General features: G+C 33.3%; 1 long non-coding RNA gene across 3 annotated transcripts; it reads right to left on the bottom strand.

Moving 5' to 3' along the window:
* Window positions 1–5343: 5343 nt before the first annotated feature.
* On the bottom strand, window positions 5344–11438 carry LOC113298525. 3 transcript variants are annotated; one of them, XR_003334216.1, is made up of 5 exons: window positions 11104–11438; window positions 10769–10884; window positions 10470–10579; window positions 6365–10343; window positions 5344–5400 (listed from the first exon to the last, which is right to left on the bottom strand). It is a non-coding gene; the product is annotated as an uncharacterized LOC113298525 (long non-coding RNA). The 3 variants fall into 3 exon arrangements; XR_003334215.1 differs by having other exon boundaries at window positions 6365–10557; XR_003334217.1 differs by lacking the exon at window positions 10470–10579 and having other exon boundaries at window positions 6365–9604.
* Window positions 11439–12525: the final 1087 nt, after the last annotated feature.

The raw sequence follows: 12525 nt of genomic DNA, 5'->3' as shown, positions 1-12525 counted from the left end.
AGAATTTGAATAAATAAATCTAAAAACATTGCAAGATGAAAATCGTTGGCAATAGCAATGTCTAATCACAACATAGTCTATTCCAAACCCTAGTTATCCTTCTTAAAACACAAGAATAAATTCTCATAAGAAGTTTCCTAGACATTGTAGAGCTTTCTCAGGGCATCTATTAAGAATTCCTTTTCATTATTGAAGAACTCATTAATTATGGGATCATTTAAATCCTCCAAATCTTCAGAAATATCAGTTAACTCACTAAGTTCTCTTTTTAGTTCACACAAGGTCTTTATCAGAGATAACATTTGTTCATAGTGAGCTATCCTTTCCAAAGAGAACATGATTTGAGATTTTAAACCATTTCTTTTACTGATGAAATCTTTCATCATAGCCCTAAACTTATTATTATATAGGAAATTAGATAAAAAAACAGTTAGAGGAAGAACCTTTTTTCGTCATCTGTAGATTTATCCTTTTTCTTTCTTGAGGATTGGATCCCATCACAAAGATACACATTAACTTCTTCAACTGCATCCCTTTTTGTGATTCCTCTAGTTACAGGATCCATGAAACTGTATCTTTCAAAAAGAAAGAAGTGAAGGGCATTTTGATCATAAATGAATATAAATAGTACACCGGATAAGTAAACCCTAAGCAAACAATTTGACAAAGTTTTCATGGTTCACGATCCTTTATCTATTTTTGATAAGAAAATATTCAATTGCAAATCTTAACTTAAATAATCTTAAACTTCCAAGGATAAGAAATTAACAACTATACAAGACTTGAGCAACCTTGATGCAATCCTCATATTCTCAAGTTAATAATGAGGATGCAAACATCACTATAGTTAAACAGTAATGGAGTGAGCAGAATACTCACATCTTGTGTTACCTGGTGACTTATCAAGGTTTGTTGCATAAACAACTTTATTACCTCGTCTGACTCTGGTTCTCTTAGACTTCTTCTTGTCTTCAGAAGTTCCCCGTTGATTACCCAAAACTAGATCATCCATTGCATGTCATTCTGAAGTTTGGAAATTCGTTTGTTGTTCATCTTGAATTTCCAACACTTACTTTGAACATGATTTGCATTTCCACAAAACATAAACTTCAAAGATGTATTTTCGTTTTGCAGATTTCACTCCTGTTTATCACAACTCTTAATATCCACAGTCCCAGAACCGGCTAGAACAAAGGAATTATTTTTGCTCACAGTCTTGCTTTTGGACCATAAACCATTCATGTTTCCAAAAGACTTCTGATTGAATAACATTGCTGAAATCTTGTCAGAACTTCCAGATAACCTTTGTAGGTCACACTTAAGTGTATTAGTCTATTTTTCTTTTAAAGATAGGGTTCTGGTGAATTCATCATTAAGACAGTCAATCTCAAGATTTTTCCCCTGAAGTGATGATTCAAGTTTCTTCATACTCATTTTTAGATGAAGATTTTTTTGGTGAATTTATTCATTTTTATCCAAGAATTTAAAAATCTCAGTGTCAGACTCGCATTCTGAATCAGAATTTGAGTTAGAAGAAGTTTCTGATGTGAAAGATGAAATTTCTGTGCAAACTTTGGAAGTACGCGGATTGACCAACTGAATTGATTTTCTTTGTATTGAATCATCAAAAGCATTAGAGAGAGAAAGATGTCCCTAAGATCTCTTGATTATTATCACAATTTCCTTGATCTTTTGTATAATCAGTGACCTGTCAGGATCAATATGATGTGAACAACATTCATCAGCCCAAGACAAGCAAGGAGGACTACTTGAGTTAGTCACAACATTGAACGCAGATGTTCTGACTGTATTCTGATCATGAACAAGAACTCTCAACTTTCCAATGAGTAAGTTCCTGGAAAGTGTTTCAAGGTTATTTCCTTCAATGATGGTATGTTTCTTAGAGTCGTATTTGTCTGGCAACGATCTGAGAATTTTCATCACAATGTCCTTTTCAGGAATAGTCTTACCCAAAGCAAAAGATTCATTAACAATTTCAGACACTTTGTGATTAAACTCATCAAATGAATCTTCATCATCCATACGAAGGTTTTCCCAATCAGAATTTAGGTTTTGAATCCTAGCTTCTTTCTCAGAGGAATTTCCTTCCAATACAGTTTCTAAGATATCCCAAGCTTCTTTAGACTTAGTGCACGTAGTCACATGGTGCTGAAGATCTGGGGTAATAGCATGGGTGATAACATAAAAATTTTCCACCATAAGTAGTTCGAGCCAACGAAAACTGGTGGTACGTTTATAAAGATAAAGTTTCTGTCCATAGAGTCAGATTGCTACAAACACAGACTTATGAGGTCTTAAACGTGTTTGCCTGGTCTGATACCAATTGACAAAGCGGGGGTCTAACAACCACATCCAATATTTTGTTTAGGCAATCTGTATGGACTAACTCCAATATAATTCCAAGATAATCAACTAGACAATCAGACTCAATAAAAGAAAATATATCCAAGAGTTATATCTCAATTTCTAAAATAAATATGCAATCGAACAGATAGAAATTTGTGAGTCGGATCAATATGAGAAATAAATTGGATGGTATCAAAGACCAATATCCAAGCGTCAATCAATTTCAATCAACAACCAAAGGTTGGATTTACCAATCGATTGAACTACGCACAACCTGTGATATTTCAATTATATAGAAAATATAATGCAGACAAGAAATAACACAGACACATGAAGTTTTGTTAACGAGGAAACCGCAAATGCGAAAAAAAACGGGACCTAATCCAGATTTGAACACCACACTGTATTAAGCCGCTACAGACTCTAGCCTACTACAAGTTAACTTCGGACTGGAATGTAGTTGATCCCTAACCAATCTCACATTGATTAAGGTACTGTATGGGCTGTCGTAGGCTCAACAAATTAATAAATATATTTTCCACTAATTAACTAGTAATATAGCGGTACTAAGAGATAGTTCCAACGGAGAGCTGTGTAATTAATATGTTATTTGAATAAGAAAAATAAACAAAATAAAACGAGGGTTGGTTTTAAGATTAATATAAAGATAATAATAAAGAAAAGAGATGATCAAGGAATCCTTCACCGTTACCAAGCTTCAACAGGATTAAAATACTTATATATCTTCTGTTATAACCATTCATCACCAACCGTAGAATAACAACTAGAGCAGTGTTATCCCAAAAGTTTCTTGAGTAACCGGATACCGAAGCACTCGCATATCAATATCTATGCAACCGAACCACCAAGTAGTAGCGCACTCAGGGTGTAACCCAATCAGAAGCTTTAAGTTATGTGAACTTAGGTTGATCCTGGCAGTTAGAATCTTAGCACAAGGTCCACTTACTAGTGTTGTCTTCACGCACGATTGCTCCATAGAATCCCTCTGCGAGGTCTCACGTTGTCTACTTGTGTAAGGGTTATTCAACAATTACACGGATATCCTAACCATTTACTAGCAATAGAATGATCAATAGATTAATCTAGCATGCACTCCAAGCAATCTAATTAATCAATCATAAACCCTAGAAATAGTGAAAACAAACGATGATGATAAAAACTCTCAATAGATTTGTATTAATAACAAATATTCACGGTTAGAACATTGAATCTATCCTTAATCAACAAAGGATTTAGCTACTCATATTACAAAGAAGATGAATAATGGTGGTTTACCCCTAAAGAGATAAACCTTGGGTTTTTGATTTAGAATAAACCCTATCTTATGATATGAGATGATTGATTTTGATAAAAGGCCTACTGCCTATTTATATAGGTTTACAATGCTTGGCCTCGAAGTATCCTAGTCGGTTCTGGAAACCGGCCTAAAAGTAGTAAATAAAGACCTTAACCATAGTTCGGGAATTTTGTCCTTCAAGAGTATGCATGCGCGTTCGCATACTTAAATTTTAGTTAAATCAATGGAAATATAGTATGCATACCCGTTTGCATACTTTTCCTGTCTTCGGTATTCGATAAAAAAACTCGTTTTGGCCGTAACTTCTTCGTCCGAACTCGGAATGACCTCATTCTTTTTGAATTCTTTTTATATTTTAATCCTATTCAAGATGGTGATGATAAACCCTTAATTTTAATGAGTGAATCTCGGTCTTTGGCCCGTTTCTTGATTTTGAGCGTTTTGCTCCTTTTCGTCGCACTTCTTCCACTTCTCTTGGACTTGGGCACTTGGATACTTGGAATACTTCTCTTCTTAACTCTTTTTATCACTTTGTAGCTCCTTTATGGATGATTCACCTAATGGAGACAAATAAGAGAAAACAAGAGTAATAATACGAAAACATGCAAGAATAATAACTAAAGCAAGTATGGAGCGGACACTAAAATCATATGAATTATGCACTTATAAAATTCCCCCACACTTAGCTTTTGCTAGTCCTCGAGCAAACTAAAATAAAACAAATCCTATATACAACAACTTCAGTTCGTTGAGAATACGGTTACACTTAGGTAATGCAACATGCCTTTAAACTCCTAGGTGTCCCTAGTGGACGAGTTATATCCTCGTGAGGGTTTAGAAGAGGTATACCCATAAAACATACTCCAATTTATCTCCTTGGAATAACTACTAAGGATAGACATAAAGTAGTAGCTAATAAGATAATCAACTTACATAGGTTCTTTAGCTGCAAACATCCCACATACATTCCAATCATCACACACAAGCAATTACTTACGTGTGACATTCAACCTGATTGCAAAACTCTACTAAGATAGTCATTCTACTTGTTGCAATGTTTCTCAACATTTTTGCAACAGTCTCTCACTGAAATCACATGGATAGATAAGAGAATGAAAATATAAAAGTGAACTGTGCAAATGTTGACTAAGGTGAAAGTTGTTACCCACAATACTTGTATGAGTGTCGTCAAAGGATATATATATTTAGTGCAATGGTTGAGATAAACAGCCACTTAACTCGACAACATGATTAGATACTCTAAGCGCATGTTTCTTTTCAGCAAATATGTGATAGTTCCCTTGGATCCTGCGTTCCACGCTTGTTTAGGCGACGGAGACAGGGAAAATGTTTCACACATACTGCTATCCAAGTGTCGAGAACCTCATCATTAGTCTTTTTGACTTGCTAAATAATGATAATAGGTTTCACTCATTTCGTCGACTACATAATTAATTCCCATGGATCCTGTGTTCCATGCTTGTTTACGCAAAGGAGACAGGGAGAATCTTCTCGTTGTATTTATTTATTTATTTTAAGTGTCGATGTATGAAGAGGAGCCTTATATAAATTTTTGATTTTCTGGCTCACTCTTTATGAGTGTAAGACAATTATCTTATGGGACTTTTATAAGAAAAAACTCAACCAATGATTACCTTGCTACAACATCCATGGCAGTACTAGGATCCCACCAAATCACTTAGAGAAACATAAAACTGAAAAAATAAAAAGAAAGTGATTCAGTAATGATAAATTGCGAGGACTAATCTTTCAAACGACTACCATGCTATTGCTAGCATCTGAGTTTCGCATTCAATTAAGAACTTATATAATAAAGGATTGTAGAAAGATATAGTGGAACTCAATCTAAAGCTGTAAGAACTGTTTCAACCTAAAAAGGTTTAGTGTATCATCCTAAATAACTCATAATTAACTCCAAAAGATGAAGTCTCAAGAACGCAAGAAATCAAAGAATTTTTTTTTATGCACACTAAAAGTGGCCTAGGAAAGTGAATACTAATATAATATACTATCCAAACATGCTTAACTACTCCCCCACACTTAAACTCAACATTGTCCTCAATGTTCAAAACCGAAAATTCTGAATTCTGACGTAATAACCTGGAAAAACTCAAAAAACTGTACTAATGGATAGGGAACTAGGAAAAACATCCTAAACGAAAGTTGTTCGCCTATGTCTTTTATATAACTTATCTTAAGGGCACAGTGTTTCGATAAACGTTCTGACATTTATAGCCTCCGGACTGACAGACAAACAAACAATCTGAAAAAGTTCTGGAAAAATATCGAAACTCAAATGTCCAGACCAATCGGTCCAACTTAACAGACTCCAAACTAAAATTTTCTTTTTGTAAAAGAAAGGTAAGTCTGTCCTCTTTAAAATTTTGGGTCAACCACTCAAATCGGACTCCGTATGAAGTCTCGAGAGTTGTTTTCGTAATGATTGCGCATACATAATTTTTCTGATAAGCAGATTTCGTCAAAGCTTTCACTATAGATTTAGGACTTTGTAAAATCGAAGATGGGAATGCAAGATATGATACGCAAAACTAAGAAAAACTAAAAATAAAAGGGATATAGATACAAAACCGATGGGTTGCCTCCTATGTAGATTGATTGAATAGGAAAAATATAGTTATAAAATCTTCAAGAACTTACCAAGAAGAGAAGAAATATCCTGTATACATCCAACCAGACCAATTGTACCCAATAATAAAAACCTCATTATACCCATACCAGATATAAGCACTAACAACCCAAGTCCGCGAAGGTGTAAACTGACTTAAAAATCTGCCACCAAAGTATATCCAACAAGAATGCAAATCAAATTCCAGCATAAGATCCCAAATGATCCAAGAAAATGAATGAATATAAGGATAAACTTTAGAAAAATACCCAATACAAAAAGGAGGCAAATAGACCACTGAAACTTTAGAATATCCAAAGAAACGTCAACAGTTTCTTCAAAACTTATCTTAGAAAACAAACTATCATTCTTACTAAAGTAAATACTAGGACACACCCTCCAGAAGTAGTAAAACCAAACAAACTCCTTTTCCAAGGTAACCACATAACTCATATCATGTTGCATAAGATCCAGAGATTTTAAGTCGGTCCAAACATGAGAGAACATATAAAAATCAAGTTTTATCTGTCTAGAAGCATCAATTCCTGTAACTACTAGCTTGTAGAAGGCTCTATGAGTATCATGAAGGAAAAGTCCATCTCTCTGGAATTGATCTAAACTGCCGAGACAACTAAATTTTGACAACTAAATTTGACAACTAGACTAGAAATCAAGATATAGTTTTGACAACTAAATTTGACAACAAGCTTGAGATAGCAACACTTGTGAGTTCGACCGAGCAATCTCTAACAACGTCTGATATTGTTCAACATCAACACATAATAGGCTGATATGGAGATCCATATCGACCGATTCTGGATAAGAGTAAATTGTCATTTTCTATTTGTTTTTGAAGCTACTATCAATACGAATATCAATATTGACCGATTTTAGAGTGCAATTTTCTTCAAAAAAATCGGTTGATACCCCACTATACGACGATTCCTTTGTGTTTAATTGAATAAAGAACATCAAAGCAGAAACGGCCTACGTGGGCCGTTGTATCCATCAATTCCAGTTTGATCAGCTTAGGAAAAACATTTATCATTTTTTTAAAATATTTTGATTATTAATAACAATTAATTTCACAACTAAAATAAAATAATTAGTTCACAATTAACATGATCAATGAACACAAACTGATCATAAACATGTTGACTATTAGTAAAAATAATTGGATACTAGTTTTTTGGTTTTATTTCAAAATAACCTGATTTTGTCTTTCTCAAATAAAAGGGTAAACCTCAAACTAGCCATGGGAAAATTATTTGCCGAACATGGGTTATATTTGACAAATGTTTTGGCTACATAAAAATGTGGTTTGTGCTTAAACCAACTAATGCCACCCTTGAAACTTGCTAGGGGGTGTTTTAGTGTTATTCCAAAATACTGTTTTACCTTTTAAGTTTTAGTATTACTTTTATACAGTTCTTCACTAAGATATATTAAATTTAAGAGGTTTTTAATTAAGGTGTGATAGCATATCAATCATCGTATAAATTTAGTTTTTGATTTGGAGAGAGTTGATTAATAACGTACATACGGATCACGACATGAGAATTTAATCATGTTGTTGTTTTTTTGTCAAGAAGGTGAGTCGAATTTAGAGATGAATGGCTAGATCTATTTATATGACAGTAATGATGATGATTTTTAATGGATCGAGATAAAACATCAAGTAAAAAACACCTAAATAAGGAAAAAAAAAATAGTTTTTCTCCCCTCAGAAACATAGACATCTTTTTTTATTTTTAGATTCAGAGCATTTGGTATACTAGATGTAGTAACTATAATAACATTTAACAGATCAAGATAAAATAGCGAGACCACAACATCTTAATCAAGAAAAAAATATCTTCATTTTTTGGCTAAGTACACGATGAACATCAAACTTTTCTTTTATTGTTAGATTCGGAGCATTTGATATATTAACAGCCAAACATTTTTTGTTATTATTTATTTTCATTTTGATTGATGACCGAGCCTAATTTATTTTTGAGATTTGAATAACTACAAAAATAGATACCCGAATATGAGATTCGGATAGCTAAAATAATTAGATGCCTGAATATATGGATATTTGGCTTACTTGACTATTCAGTGACGGTTTTTTTGTCGAAAAAAGCAACACTTATCCATATCAATTGTTTCTAACTCAAAACAGAAATGATATCGGTGATTATCTTAGGAACGAAAATATTTGTTCCAAACAGTTTGTGTTTTGGTTAATAACCGAACTCGAGTGTTAACTTTGAATTTTATCTTTGAGCTTCGAAGAGCTACGAAAAATAAATGTCTGAACCCAAACTTTTCGTACACACATTTCATTAAAAATTCCAAATCAAATTATTTAATTTTACATAATTGTATATATCTAGGTCCGATCAAGATGATCTGATCATTAAAATACTAGGTGATCGTTGTCGCTGCCACAATAGGAGGGCCGACCAGATAATGCCAAGGAAATGTTTCTTCAACACCTCCACACTATACATCTATACCTCTGTGGGAAATTAAGGAAATCATCGAGAAGAAGAAAATAAATAACGTCGTTTTTTTATGTGGTTTCGTCGTTTCTTCCTTCCTAAAACTCTTTTGGCTCCTCTTTTGCGTAACCATAGTCTAATTTTCTATTAACGTGTAATCCTCCTAATTATTTTATTTTTTTTCCAGGCTCGTATTTGTTTTCTTGTTTTTTAAGCATCAAGGATTTTTAATGTTGTCGTAGCTTAACGTGTCAGTGGTACTATACGGTCAACAGATTCTCCTATATAGCTATCAGAGTTCTGAATTAAGAGCAAAATATAAAAATGAGATTTATTTAAATCAAGGGAGAGGGTTAGCTAACATGATCGAGTTAAGAAAAAGAACTAAGAGAGAAAAATATGTGTATATAATTTTCTTTGGTTAGTATGAATACTTTGATGGAAGAGGATTTAAGTTTGTTGCTCTAGCGGATGATTGATAGAACCGTGTCGTGCAGGACAAAAAGTTGCATCTATTCATCAGATTATTGAATTAAGAGGCAAGAACATACTTGATATTTTGGAGAAGGAAATACATTTCAAAACCGAAGCGTTTCATCGCCTGCTCCTGTGGCAATTGTTTGTTGCTAAGTAATTTTAATTTTAAGATAAGAAAGTATACCAATAAACATAGGATAAGGAAATCCCATTGATATTGCTGAGTTTAATAAGTAGTGTAACTCAAAAACTACTTGTCCATCAAGGGAGATGACGAACTCTGTATGTATGGCCAGTAAGGGTAGCTAGCTGCATCACCAAAGAAAAAAGTAGATGATTAATTTATTTCTCAGTGGTTCTGGTGTTCTGGTGAGAGATGACTAATTTACATACATTTGACATGGTAGGATATCCCCAAATAATAACATGGTTTTGAGAGTAGTTACGGATGTTCACTAGTTCATTAACATTTTTAAACAACACAATATTGCAAACATGCATCGTAGTTGTACAATTTGGCAAATAGCTTTAGTATTATAGTGGTAGTACTTTCATTGCTTAGTGTTGACGCTGAACCAGAAACAGGAGATCAACTACAAAATGCACATGCAGAGTGATACCTACTAAAGTAGTATTACATCATAATCACAACTCCCTGAGAGTGCCTTAGCACATATACCCAATCCGGTAAGCACAAGCAAGTCAGTATGGCAACCATAGACACTACATCTACACATGATACGATGTTTTCAGTAATTCTAAATAACGCAAAATAAAAGCACAAACACTCTCTCAACCTGAACTGTAATAAAAATCTCGAAGCAGCTCCCTAGGAATGAAATAAAATATTAGAACAATTCAGCAAAATCATGTGTGATATCAAAGCCAAACATTGATTAAAACACAATTAAAGGAGAAAATAATACACTCAATAATTCCTTTATCCTTTTGATTATCTGACAATTCCTTGAACAAAGAATCAATCATTTCAACCTTTGGAGATTGAGTCCTCACTGATGCTCTGTACTTGGAGATCACAGGCCATCCCCTGGAGCCAACCACCCAATGAGCATGTTTCGAGAATTGACCGATCAATATATGTTTTTCTACGGGTAAAGATAGTCTTCAAGCACCATCAAAATCATAATAAACTGCATAAGGTAAACATACTTACTGCAGTTATAGATGTTACACCAGACTGGCCAGGAGACCCTTGCGACATATCCATCTTAAGGATCATAGTGGGAGTTCTTCCCGGAATGCTAGTATAAGAGGGTTCAACAGCTAAATAGGAATTCATACTATCAAGCTATATATATGACAAACAAAACGTAAATAAAATGAGAGAAATGCAAATTAAGACAACATACCACGATGGAAAGATGAAATGCAAGTAAATAATATAATCAAGCCAATTGAATAAAAATAAAAATAAAAATAGAAATAGAGAATCAAGCCAGTAGAAAAGCTTACTTTAGCGTTGATCTTCAGCAGCACGTTTGTAATGTACCCGTCAGTCACTCTAGGTGGTGGTGTAATGCACTGAGTGACAACTCCAATTTCTGTAGGGCACCTCCTCTTTCATGCTCCTACAAATTAAATATGATGGGTAAAATGCTAGGAACATGATTATGAAAGGGAGTTAGAGATAACAAATCAAACAAAATAACCATGCCCACATCCCAAAATGATGAAACAAATCAATACGCACAATCTAAATGATCAAATTAATCAAAACCCACAAAGAAATCATCCAAATTCATCAAAACGCATAGTAATGAAACAGACTATAAGTAAATGAATTGCACCCGTAAAACAGCTGGTCCAAACGGCAAACTCTCTTAATCAATGGCTCTTCTAGCGATTCTCTTAGGCAATTCCTCGTGAAGAAATAAGTAAATTTCTATGGATGTAGCTCCTTCCCTGTAATCTTTTTAGCCTGCAAATTCAAGTTATGGAAAAACCCAATAATCCTAATTATTCACGAATTCTAAACACTCTTTAATCAACCACCAACAACAACCTCTAGATTTTCCAGTAAAAAATATATAGATTAGAAACAACTGATCCATTAGATGAAGATATCCAATCCTGTAACTAAAGATGAAAGATCAAAGAAAAGACAAAAAAAAAAAAAAAAAAATCGGAATAAGAAGAATTAGAAGGAAATGGAGATGATAATGAAGTTCTTTTTTCCTTTTCTTTTTTTTCTTTCAAATAAGAGATCGATTGATTCGTAGGAAAATTTGAATAATTTTGAACTTGAAATTTGTTTGTTGATTATGTTCGATCGAAATCGGTAAATAACTTAATTGGTTATCTCAAAATGTCTCTCAATAAATGATAGATTAGAAACAACTGATCCATTAGACGAAGATATCCAGTCCTGTAATTAAAGATGAAAGATTAAAGAAAAGACAAAAAATAAAATTGGAATAAGAAGAATTAGAAGAAAATGAAGATGATAATGAAGTTTTTTTTTTCTTTTTTTTTTCTTCTTTCAAATACTCCCTTCTTTTTTAATAGGCGGGTTTTGTTTTTAGCGAAATTTAAGTAAATTAAGAGAACTAATCATTGAAAGTGGTCTTCATGACACTTGTCAATAAAAGAAGTGAAGCGAAATGGTCCCCGTAGCGAAAGAAGTAAAGTGTAGTTAAGAGAAAAGTGGTCCCAAAAAATTAAAGTAACATTTGACTTTCCCAAACTGACATATTTTTTTGAAACTTTTATTTATAGAAACTGGCCTATTAAAAAAGAACGGATGGAGTAAGAGATTGATTGATTCGTAAAATAAATTTGAATAATTTTGAACTTGATTCGATCGAAATCGGTGAATAACTTAATTGGTTATCTCAAAATGTATCTCAATAAAAAAATCGTTATGATTGAGAGAAAAATTTCAAGAAAAAGATAGAATTGTTGTAGAAATATGAGTGGGGAAATGTCTGACCACCACATACGGAGACATGCATGTAGGCTTCACTCTTTGTACTTAACACATGTAAGGTTTATTCTTTACTAACCAATAAGTTTACTACTTAAATCCCTACTCTTTATGTATATAAAGGAGGAAGTAGACAAGTAATGAGAAATACTGATTTCTCTTTTCTCTACTCTTTAACATTATTCTCTCTTTATCTTCTATCTTACCATTTTACTTTATCACGTTATCAGCACCTTTCAGCACCTTGCTCTAACTAATTGAGGTTTTGTTTAATCAATCAAGGTAG

This window comes from Papaver somniferum, chromosome 7 (genome assembly GCF_003573695.1).
Source record: "Papaver somniferum cultivar HN1 chromosome 7, ASM357369v1, whole genome shotgun sequence".
Lineage (NCBI taxonomy): Eukaryota > Viridiplantae > Streptophyta > Magnoliopsida > Ranunculales > Papaveraceae > Papaver > Papaver somniferum.
This window is presented reverse-complemented; position numbering and strand designations above follow the sequence as displayed.